Raw genomic sequence first — 12,688 nt, forward strand, 5'->3', positions numbered from 1 at the left:
TCTCTGTAGCCGCAGAGCTTCTTGGTGTTCTATCCAATCTCTATAGCCGATCGGTGTTCGATCCGCTTCGGCAATGCATGACAACGAGAAGAAGGCAAAAACAGCAAGGTAGTGATTTCATCTCCGCCGAAGGCGCGACTGAGCAGCGGTGGTAGCAGTGAGTTGCACATCGTGGAGCGGGTCGTCAGGGAGAGCGACGGTGCAGCGCACTTTCCATCTCTCACGCGTACAAATTACACATATTGGGCAATCCTCGTGAAGGTTCAACTGCAAGCGCAAGGCTTGTGGGACGTCATTGAAGATGGCCTCGGTGATCACAGTGGAGATAGGCGGGCCATGTTGGTGCTGCTCCGGGCAGTGCCGCCGGAGATGGCAAAGAAAGCTTGGAACACACTCAAAATCATGTGGGTCGTCGTCGAGCGTGTCCGAGAGGCCAAGGTGCAGACACGCTAGACGAAATTCGAAAACCTCGTTGTAATGTATAAACTTTTGTAAACGCTCGAGTTGTGAATTTGAATAAAATAAACGAGTTTTATTTTAAATCAAATTCTTGTTGCATATGAGACGTCCTTAAATTTTAAATATCTTGAAAAAAAAATAGATAATATTTAAGGGTGACGAAATTTCAGAATATGGATATTCAAGTAAACTCGATATTATTTTCCGAATAAAATTATTCGGAACATACTCGGAGATTTAAAATACTCAAGAGTAGAAATAAATTCTGAAATCCCTTAAATATATCCAAGGTCATGGGAATTCACGAGAATTTTCTCGGTTATTTTTCAAGAATATTTTCAATTAATTAAAGACAAGGTTGTGAAGTTTTATTTTGAAAGGACTTATGTGCAACAAAATGAAGGACGAGATTGAAAGAAAAACTTACAGAGGGGTCGTTTGGTTTGAAACGTGGCCATTAAAGACGTGGGAAACCTGTCCCACAAGTGGCCTATGGAATGGCTGCCACGTGGATATTTTTTTCTCTCCTCCTCTAATATTTGGCCACCTCACCATTTCCTCTCTCTTTCTTCTTCTTTCTTTCTTCTTCTTTCTTTTTCTTCTCTCTTCCCGCGCGCAAAGGGCATCAGACCTGCAACAAGAAAAAAAAAAAAAGGAAAAATGGTATGAAATAGCCAATTCAAACTATGACTTTTGCAAAATAGTCATAGTTTCATTAGATATAGCAAAATAGCCAATTGAGAGTACTACGACTTTTAATCCTGCCTCGATTAATTTTAATCCAGCCGTCATAAACCTTACATTCTGTCTTTATAGTTCGTTGGGATTAAATTTAATCCAACCTAGATTAATCTTACTTTGGCTAGTTTGCTTATAGTTGACAAACTATGGCTATTTTGCAAAAACTTAAGTTCTATTTGGCTATATAGCCGCTTGACCCAAAAAAAAATTGGCCATTATCATCATCATCACCGAGCCTCACCATCACCACCCGACCTCACCCTTCTCTTCTTCTTCTTTCCTTCACCTTCGCGCGCCATCTTCACCAGCCGAGCTCCTCCATTCACGCGCGGTCCAAGCTGAGGAGAGAAGACGCCGCCGTGAGCCGCCGAGACACCGGACTGAGGAGTAATCACCGGGAAAAGGACGAGGAAGCATCGGGAACGAGAAATTCCTTGGTTTGAGGTGAGAATTTATCTTCCTCGGGTTTGATTTTGTTTCTAGGGTTTATGCTCAGATTTTGGGGGTTTTGTTTTGTTGATGGATTTATGAGGAATTGCTTGGATTTGTTTGTTTATTGGACTCGGTTGTTGATGTTTCTAGCTCGAAGTTGATGTTTAACCTCGGATTCCTTGGTTGGATTGAATTTTTAGCCGAATTTGATAAGCTAGGGTTCCTGAGATTAGATTTGGGGCTTTTTGGATTTTTGCGTATTAATTGATGCTTCTGAGATGTATTGTGGCTCGTTAAGTGCTTGGGTTTTGATTAAAAATGGTTGTTTAATGGTGATTTGATTTTTGGACGAATTTTCATTGAATTTGTTATCTTGGCGGTGTGAAATTTTTCTGAGGTTTAATTTGAAATTCTGTTTAATGATGAGTTCAGGCTGTGATGATGTGTGGAGACTCTGGATTCTGGATTTCTGATTGTTGTCTTGATTGAGTTGCTGTTTTGGCCGAGCCTTGTTTTTGGCTGAGTGTTTTGCTTTAACTGTGTGATGCTTTTTGGCTGTTATGTTTTGTATCATTGAGTCTGAGCCTCGGGAGTTGTTGTGGTTAATCTTGTTGAGTTGTTTTGGTTAGTATGGATTCATATTACGTTTGCTTGAATTGGTTCGAGTTTGGGTTTTAAGTTAAGGTCGGGATTTGAATTTTTGGAAATTGATAAGAGTTTGGAACTGAGGGTATTGACTTGTTGGATTTCGCATTTGAATCACAGATCTAGACAGACGAGCGGGAACCGGACGAGTCGAAGGCGATGAAGTCGGGTTTTGAGGATTTCAAGAGAAAGAATTATTGAAGTAAAGCTCGATTAACTCGTGAGTTTTTTAATCGCTTATAGCGTTTAAATACTCATAGTTTGGTTTAGGAAATGTATTTCCATTATTTAAATAAATAATTTATGATTATTTATTTAATAACGTTTAAGAATTTAATTTAATTATTCGTTTTGGAATTCTCGGTTATTTTGATTTCGGATTGATTAATTTGTTAAGACCCAGAAATATATCGTTGAATTTTATTTCGTATCATTTTCGATACGAAAGTACGCGGGTCTTAAATAAGTTTAACTTCCGAAAAATCAGAGAATAATAAATTAAATTCTCGAATTCCGAACCGACTCGGATTTAATCCCAACAACGAACCCTATCTTCTTCAAGTAATCTCGAATCCAATAACTAACGGATATTCAACTCCGAATGCTAGTTCTTTCGACGTTTCGAAAAGTGTCAAGTGTCTCAAAGAACGTGAGAAGCAGGACATTTTCGGGAATCGTCGAGCTTTCTGTCGAACAATTCAAGGTAAGTGAGGAGACATAAGTCAACTACTTACCAAGGGAATAACCCTGCTTGTTTGTGCATTTATTTGTTAGTAAACAAGAGTAGGTGAAAGCCCTAAAATGAGTAAACTTGAAATTTAAGGCTTCGGCCACTCTTGCTTGAAAACTTAGTTCGGGTATGCCCGTTAGGTTCAGACGCTAACTTGAACCAGCCATGTTTACTATGTGTATAGTTAGACCTCTCTTCTAACTCCAGGAAATAAGTTAGAATCAAGATGACAGAAGAGCGATAGACTCTCAAATTCAATCGGGAGTAGAGGGTTCGAAAGTCACATTTCGAGCTTTCAGCTTAAAACATTTAACGAGCATCAAAGCGAAACAATAAGTTCTTTTGGGGTTTATCCCGTTACGCTCTTCCGAATATGAGTTTAACGTGTACGCTGCTAGCCGCAGAGTACCCAAACTAAAAATTATTGATGTCGGTGGTACCCACAAGTCAATGACTTGTGTTTGGCGGGCCATGCCAGTCCATGCGCCGAGTACTCAAAGCAATGGGTGAAGGTCGCGCATCGCGAGCTCATTGCTAGCTGGGAGACTCACTGGGAGCTGCCTTGAGCGCCCCGGGGCACAGTGGGTGAAGGTCGCGATTCACGAGCTCACTGTGCCAGAGACTAGCGGCGCTGTTGTCATGATGAAGAAAGTACTACTAGTGGATTCCAGACAAATGTTAAAACTTAGGTCACCTGATGACTCCTACTCGAAGTCTGAAGCTGGTCTCTGATTGGACCGGAGGTTATAGCAGTGAGGAGTGTATAACCTTGCGAGACGGCAAGTATGTAGATAGAGTGTGACATCATGCGTCAGTCATGCTCTAGTCCTAGAATATAGCTGCATCTAGCGCTCATTCTGCATTCTTATATGTTTGTTTGCACCTCACATGGCATTAGTCGTTTTACTGTATAGATAGACTCCCACTTACTGAGTCAATCGACTCATAGTTTTATGACTCTTGGTAATGTAGATAACGGAAAAGCTCATAAGCGGGAAACGAGATTGAAGACCGAGACCGAGCGCGTATTGCCTTGACCTATGGGCTATAGGGTTTTTTAATCAGGGATTAGTGTCTTCTGCTAAAATGTTCCGGAACATATTTGTGTCGGAGTCGCTATAAGACTCTAAGTTATAAAAACGAAAAATTTCCCCGAGTTTTCGCAACCTATTTTATTATATACTCTTATGAGATATTATGTTTAATTTATGAGTTTATATTATGAGTTATATACAGATTTGAATCGATCAGTCGCGGTTCGTGGACGAGTTGTCGCTCGCGGGTCGTGACACTCGCGTTCGCCATTCGACTCATAGCAATCGTCAACGACCTCAAGGTGTTGAGAGATCCAGTGACCGAGCACAAGGTGGTGCTCAACTTCCTTCGAAGCGTACCGCACGCATACAAATAGATGGCCATGGCGATCAAATCGCTGGTGGATCTCAAGTCTTTTTCCATCGAAGAGCTCACGGGGCGGTTCCTAGTCGTAGAGGAGCGTGGCGAACTTGATGACCCTCCGCCTTGCAGTGGGCACCTACTCCTCTCAGAAGAAGCATGGCAACCCCGGTAGCGACAACGTGAGCGTGGGGACAAGGCGAAGTCGTCATCGAGCAGCGGCGGCAACGGCGAACGCAAGAAGGGTGATTACCGCTATTGCGGCATAGCTGGCCATTGGGCTAAGGAGTGCCGCAAGGCGATGTGTGACCGAGAGCAGCAAGAGCTGGCCAACCTCGCGCGCGCCGAGTCGAAGGAAGATGATGAACCGACGCTGCTCATGGCACAAACCTGTACATTGGCTCAAGTTGCCGACGACGCACCCAACAAGCTGTATCTGAACGACAAGAAGACGTTCACGACACTCGACGAGACCACGCACGACACTTTGCACTTCAACGACTTCTCGGAGGGAACAAGTCAAGTTTACGGGGGAGAATGTGAGGTGTAATCTTGGCTTGGTCAAGATGTTATTTTTATTGTTTGTACTGTTTTTTTTTTTTTTAAATAATAACGTTTGGCTTGTGAACGTTACTTTACTTCAGGACCTAGTCTTTAGGAAGTTTTATAAGATGTTAGTGTGTGCATGGAGTTAGTGGAAATGGTCTCACGTTAAGATCATAGTAAATATAGGGCTTTCAAGTTATGTTTTATTTTCTTATAAATAGCTTATCATTTGTACGTTTTTATTCAGAGAAAATAGATAAGAAAATTGTCCCGAATACTATCTTAGGTATATTTATTTCTCTCCTCACCATTTCATTATGTGAGTAAAACACATTGTGTTCATTTATATTACTGTACGTGTGTATATACTTTGTGTTCCAGGTTCTGCAACTACAACACGTAGTGTTAAATCTTATTAAACTTATATTCTCGTTGTGCCCTGTATTATGTTTTACATCTGTATTTGAGGAATAATTCCAACTTTCTAATAAACTCTTTTTTCCTTTTTTAAAATAATTGAAAAAAAAAAACTTACATGGTTATTCTTTGTAGTTTGTATTTGTATAATCAAATTGATTGTGTATTATATATGAAATAAAAATAAAATATTCATATAAAAACCCGTAGCAGTTGTTATTTATTATTATTATTATTATTATTAGTATTATTAGTATTATTATTATTATCATGATTATTATTTAAAAACATAAAACATGAAAAAAAAAATAGCTTATATATATATATATAATATATATATATATATATATATATATATATATGAGTTTGTAGTTTAAATTGTCTTAGACACATAAAATTCATTTAGAGTCATAAATTTGTTAGAATATGTTTGTAAATACATAATTAAAATTGATCATTTTAAATGGGGATTTAGAGATATTGCAATTACATTAAAATTCTAGCCGAATTATCTAAAAAATTAATAAAATAGTCCAAACTAAAGCATGATGCATATACTAAATTATACATACGTATGTTATTTCTTCTTCTTTTTAAATTATGTGTATATTTGTGTTTTTCGAGAAAAATACTCTTCATGCCAATAAAAACTCTCTTCCCTCTCTCTTTCATTCTCGTGCAACACATTTTGAGAGTTTTGAGACATTTTGTGAAATATTTTTCATAACTAAGTTAACTTTGTCTTATTTGTCTACTTTATTACTTATTTAAATTGATTTATACCATATAATCTTATAGTAGAGCTGTTTCTTTTCTAATACGCAAATTCTTTTACTTTCTTCTTTTTTTTCCTGCAGATTTTGTTTCTTATTTTCGTTGTGAAAATATGAGATGAAGCGGCGACTACGGGCCACGGCGAGCTTGTGACAGTGTTGCGACGAGGATAGAAGGAGAATAAATGAGGAGAAAAATTTGTTGTGAGAGAACCGAGCTTTCCAAACATCCAAATAGATATACTTTTTAAATAATGGACATATTTAGCTTAAAATATCAATTTCGTGTGTTTTCAAGCATAGTCAAACAAATTCTTTTACCAAAATGATAACAGAAAACACGTTTCGTGTTTGGCATTTTGTTATTGTTTAAATCTCAAATGAACTTGTACGTAATATATAAAGACGTCTAAATTCAGTTAACAAAATGTTTTTTCAATCAATTATGTAAACAAATTATAAGAAAAAAATTAACTTTTAAGTTTTTAGAAGCTGATTAAGAAATATATTTCTTCACCGTTGATAATTCCAAGGATTCAAATACCGGCGACTTTCGCCGACTTTCAACGGCGGCGCCGGTGCCGGTCAAAAAACGGCCGACGACAGTCTTGTTGTTGTTGTTTTTCTTATTGTCGCTGGAAAATCGGTGAAAATGGCATGTCGTTTCCACAAAAAGTGACCGATCGTTTTCGGCGCGGACTGAGTTAGGTTGGAGCCTCTCGACGTTCATCGACGTCGTAGTCGGGTTTCATTGACGGAGCTTGGGGAGGGACAGGGGCGGACCCACGTAAAGCACGGAGGTGGCCCGGGCCACCCTTAACTTTAAAAATTTTAGCTCTATCACGTTGATTTTTCACCGTCAAAACACTCTCCAAAGTTGCTGAAGAATTTTTGGAGTGAGCTTATGGGTGTAAATTTGAACCGAGAGTTAGAAAAAACTACATAGAAGGGAGAGGAGAGAGGAAAGTGGAAAAGAACATAACTTTGCGTCTTAAAAAGTATAAAAGACAACTGAATAAGTATAATATTCACATTTGTTGGCAGGTTTTGAAACGCTCCAATATACGTGATAGCAAAATACAGGTAATTTTCCTCTTTCCTCTATATATATGAATCTATTTTCTAAGATTATTTTTCTATTATTATTATTATTATTATAATATATATATATGTATAAGACAAATAGAGTCTTATTTTTTCAATTTTTTTATATATATTAGTTGTGTTTGTTTAATTATTTTAGTTTGAATCTAAGATTAGACTATATATAAGAAAAATATATATTTTAAAATTATACATACAACATTTTTTTGGTCATAAGGTGAAATGTTGTAAATATCAAATATTTTAAAAGAGAAAAAATCATCATAAACTTATATATATATATATATATATATATATATATTATGAAATAAATATATAAAAGTAAATATATATACTGCATATTAAAATATATCATAACTACCATATATTTTATAAGGTTAAAAATTCTTGTTATTTTGTGATCATTCTTCACCACGTTATTCATCGTAATCACTTAAAATCACGTTTGCAATTGAACATCTTATGATTTGAGTGTTTACATGTGTTTAGGTGAATCCGGGAGAGTTCGGAGCTAAAATGTTAATTTTTGGAGGCAAACGGATCAGCGCACTGAAGAGGAGCAAAGCAGTAGCTGTATCCCGGTACAGCAGTCTAGTACCTAGGGAAAGGAGTAAGAATCAGTGGCAGTACTGCGGTACAGCACACGGGTACCGCGGTACAGTTCCGTTAAAAGCCCAATACGACTCGAGTAAAGCCCATTCGGAGTCCAATTAAAAAGGGACTTCGGGATTTTGACCTAGCAGACTTAGACGGCGATTTTGAGAGCTTTAGAAGACCAGAGAGACGCTTTTGGAGAGGGACGACTCGGCTTGGAGGATTACTTCACCAAAGCGAAGATTAGAGCCATCAATCTTTGCCCTTTTTCATGTTCTTTCTTATCTCTATTCTCTGTCATGAATTCTATTTGTCTTTGCGTATCTTTCATTATGAGTAGCTAAATTCCAAAACGATTAAGGGGAATTTCAATCCCGTAACATGAATCGAAGATTTTGATGTAGACTTTGCTTGTGTTTCTAATATTGAAGTTATTATTTCTTTTCCAATTGTTCAGTGTTCATGAATTGTTGTGTTTCTGTTTGGATTGATCACCTAGATAGGAATATAATTATTCATAACCATACTCGCAATTTTAATCCGTAATTGTTAGAATTGCTAGTAATTAGTGGTGCGACTACGGATACGGGTTTCGCAAGGATCTTGTGCACGTAGTGAAAAGAGTAACCGGAATTAATTGAATCACGCGTGTTGAATTTATATTGTTCTGTTCGTCTCGCTTTCTGAATTCATTGTTATTGTTAGATTAAATCTAGGCGCGTGTTCAGTAGGTTGTTTAATAATTAGGGCTCTTTATCGGCGCAACATCGTGATTAGCTAATATCAAAGGATTGCGGAGATTATAGGCCGCGTGTGTCGATTTTCTGTGGACGTTGATTTCAATAGACTTGTGTGAGCATTGTCAAACCAAAGTTGGATAGGATTGTTACGGGAGCGAATGAAACCTTAATCGTGTCTTTTTCCATTTGATTTTCTCAAGTAATTTTAGTAATCTTTCAAAAACCCCGATTCTCTCTTCTTTTATTTGTTTCTCCTGAAATTAAGAATCAATTGATTACACTAAGTCCTTGTGGGCTCAGCCCTTATTTATCGCTATACGTTAGTCTTATTTAAGGTTATTTTTTATCGCCACGACACTCATCAAATTTTGGCGCCGTTGCCGGGGAAATGCCCAACCTTTGGCACCACCTTCACAAGGTGTGGTAAGACAAACCACCGAGGAATCTAAACTCCCCGAGAAAGATTAATCCATTCCCAAACCCCAGGTAAGTGTCTCTAACCCAAATGTCAATCCTTATCTCACGCCACCTCCTTTTCCTAGTAGGCTTCGAAAATCAAAGAAGGATGACGCAAACAAAGAGATTCTTGACATCTTCCGAAAAGTTGAAGTGAACATTCCGTTACTTGAAGCCATCAAGCAAGTACCCGTTATGCGAGATTCTTGAAAGAGTTGTTCACCAACAAACGGAAATTACGTGGGAACGAAAAAGGTAAGTATGGGGAGAATGTTTCTTCCGTTCTTCAACGAAAACTTCCCCCAAAATGCAAGGACCCAGGTACGTTTACTATACCTTGCAAAATTGGCAACATGAGGTTTGATAGATGCATGCTCGATCTTGGAGCATCAATAAATGTCATGCCCCATTCTATTTATAAGGATTTAAATCTAGGACTTCTAGAAGAAACTGGTGTTGTTATATCACTTGCCGATCGTTCTAATGTCTACCCCATAGGCGTGCTTGAAGATGTCTTAGTGCAGGTCAACGAATTGGTTTTCCCAGCCGACTTTTATGTCTAGGAGATGGATGATGACAAATCAGCCAATCCATGTCATATCCTGTTGGGACGACCATTTTTGAAGACCGCTAGAAAAAAAATAGATGTTCATAGCGGAACCCTCTCAATGGAGTTTGATGGAAACGTCATTAGCTTCAACATCTTCGAGGCGATGAGATATCCTAGCGACGTCCACACTATTTGTTCCATCGATGTCATCGACTCCCTTGCCCAAAAATTGTTCGATATTCGTGGCGAGGATGAGTTAGAGGTTGCAATTCGAGAAAGTAATGTCTAAAAAAATGACTTGTGCACAAAAGAAGTGCGACACGGGGTGAAAGAACTAGAATCCACGACATCATCGATAAGGCATGAGTTGTCTTCCATAGACTTGCAATTAACTAATGAGAAACCTCTACCTTCTGTTGTGCAGGCACCGATTCTAGAGCTCAAGAAACTGCCCGAACATCTCAAGCACGTGTTTTTGAAACACTACCCGTCATCATCGCCAAGGGTCTCACCTCAACACAAGAAGAGCGACTCATTCGGGTACTTAAGGAGAACAAGACAGCAATTGGGTGGACAATCGCCGACATCAAGGGAATAAGCCCATCTTGTTGCATGCATCACATATTCATGGAAGAGGGTTCTAAATCCACTCGAGACGCACAACGACGACTCAATCCACCAATGATTGAGGTGGTGAAAAAGGAGATATTGAAGCTCCTCGGTGTGGGCATCATTTACCCTATTTCTGACAGCAAATGGGTAAGCCCGGTCCAAGTGATACCAAAGAAATCGGGAATCATGGTTATGGAGAACGACAAGAACGAGTTAGTGCCACAAAGAGTTCAAACCGGGTGGCGTGTTTGCATCGACTATCGAAAGCTCAACACCGCGACACGCAAAGACCACTTCCCATTGCCATTCATTGATCAGATGCTTGAAAGACTAGCCGGTCATTCTCACTACTGCTTCCTCGATGGCTACTCCGGTTACAACCTGATTGCCATTGCGCCAAAGGACCAAGAAAAGACGACATTCACATGTCCATTCGGTACCTTTGCATATCGCCGAATGCCATTTGGGCTGTGTAACGCCCCCGCCACATTCCAAAGATGCATGGTAAGTATCTTCTCTAATTACTTGAAAAACATTATTGAGGTGTTTATGGACGATTTTAGTGTTTATGGAGACTCTTTTGATAAATGCTTAGACAATCTTTCTCTGATCCTTAAACGTTGCACTGAAACTAACCTTGTTTTGAATTGGGAAAAATGTCATTTTATGGTTAAACAAGGAATAGTGTTAGGGCATGTTATTTCTGAAAGAGGAATTGAGGTCTATAAGGCTAAAATAGACACTTTGTGTTCCTTACCACCACCCACTTCGATGAGGGAGATCCGTTCGTTTCTTGGTCATGCAGGTTTCTATCGCAGGTTCATAAAAGATTTTTCAAAGATTGCGTTGCCACTTTGTAAGCTGCTCCAGAAGGATGTCACATTTGAATTTGACGAAAAGTGTTTGAAGGCATTCCACTCATTGAAGGACCATCTCACAACCGCTCCTGTCATTCAACCACCAAATTAGGACCTTCCATTTGAATTAATGTGTGATGCGAGTGACTACGCTGTCAGAGCAGTCTTGGGACATAGGGTCGGGAGAGCACCGCTTGCCATTTACTATGCTTCTCGGACACTTGACGACGCCCAACTCAATTACACCACGACTGAAAAATAACTATTGGCTGTGATATTTGCATTAGAAAAATTTCGATCATATATAATTGGCTCCAAAGTTGCGGTTTACTCTGATCATGCAGCACTTAGGTACCTTTTGACAAAAAAAGACGCAAAACCTCGTCTCATTCGTTGGATCCTTCTCTTACAAGAATTCGACTTGGAAATTAAAGACAAGAAGGGGACCGAGAATGTGGTGGCCGACCACTTGAGTCGCATGGTGCTCGATGATGAATCCCCACTTCATACGCTAACATTAATAATCGCAGATTCCGTCGACAAGGATTCCGTGAAGCTTACTTCCTCTTCACCGACAAAAGCAATAATCTTTCAAGCTCCCAAAATCTATGCAACCGAATCGAAGTTAGTTGGTGCGCCACACGTTCGCCAATCATGCCAAGCTTGAGGGCACCCACAACAAAGATTCATTCGTGGTGGCGTACTCGATTCTCCACTGGAGAACACCATATTTTGAATAACATCAACTTCACGTCGGGCCAAAGACGGTAAATCAAGCGCTTCTCATGAGGCAACCGAAGGTTTTTTTTTTAATTTTTGTTTTTAATTTTTTTTATTATAATTTTTTGTTCATTTCTTAAAAAAAAAAAAAAAAAAAAAAAAAAAAAAAAAAGGGGGGGGGGGGGGGGGGGGGGGGGGATTGTACCGCGGTACAGCTCTCTTGTACCGCGGTCTGACACAATTTTCTGAAAAATTCCTTTCTGTGTACCGCAGTACAGCCCGTAAAAAAAAAAAAAAAAAAAAAAAAAAAAAAAAAAAACTATTCCTCTCGTTCTCGAGTTTCTCGACGTGCTCCACTATAGCGAGCGGCTCCAGGGAGACCTTGTAACACCATGACAGAGTTTCGCTCCACCGAGTTGCACAATCATTCCATCATCACCATGACAACGTTTCATCGAGGGAGTTTTTCGTACCGCGGTCTGCACAATTTTCTGAAAAATTCCTTTCTGTGTACCGCAGTACAGCCCGTAAAAAAAAAAAAAAAAAAAAACTATTCCTCTCGTTCTCGAGTTTCTCGACGTGCTCCACTATAGCGAGCGGCTCCAGGGAGACCTTGTAACACCATGACAGAGTTTCGCTCCACCGAGTTGCACAATCATTCCATCATCACCATGACAACGTTTCATCGAGGGAGTTTTTCGTTTCCTTACACTTTGATTTTGTGCAATATTTTCACATCGAGGACTATGTATGTCATAAGTGTGGGGGGGGGGGGGGGGGGGATAACTCATGTATATTAGTCTGCTTTCTATGGTAACTTCTTTATTGTCTTGTTTTGTGGGATTTTGAATACTAAATACTTGCTCAATCTTGGCTCAAAAGTCTTCAAAAAAAATTATTATTGCAATTGATCCCAA

Source organism: Urtica dioica, chromosome 8 (assembly GCF_054948205.1).
Source record: "Urtica dioica subsp. dioica isolate 48M chromosome 8, U.dioica_male_clone48M_v1_H2, whole genome shotgun sequence".
In the NCBI taxonomy this organism is placed as follows: Eukaryota; Viridiplantae; Streptophyta; class Magnoliopsida; order Rosales; family Urticaceae; genus Urtica; species Urtica dioica.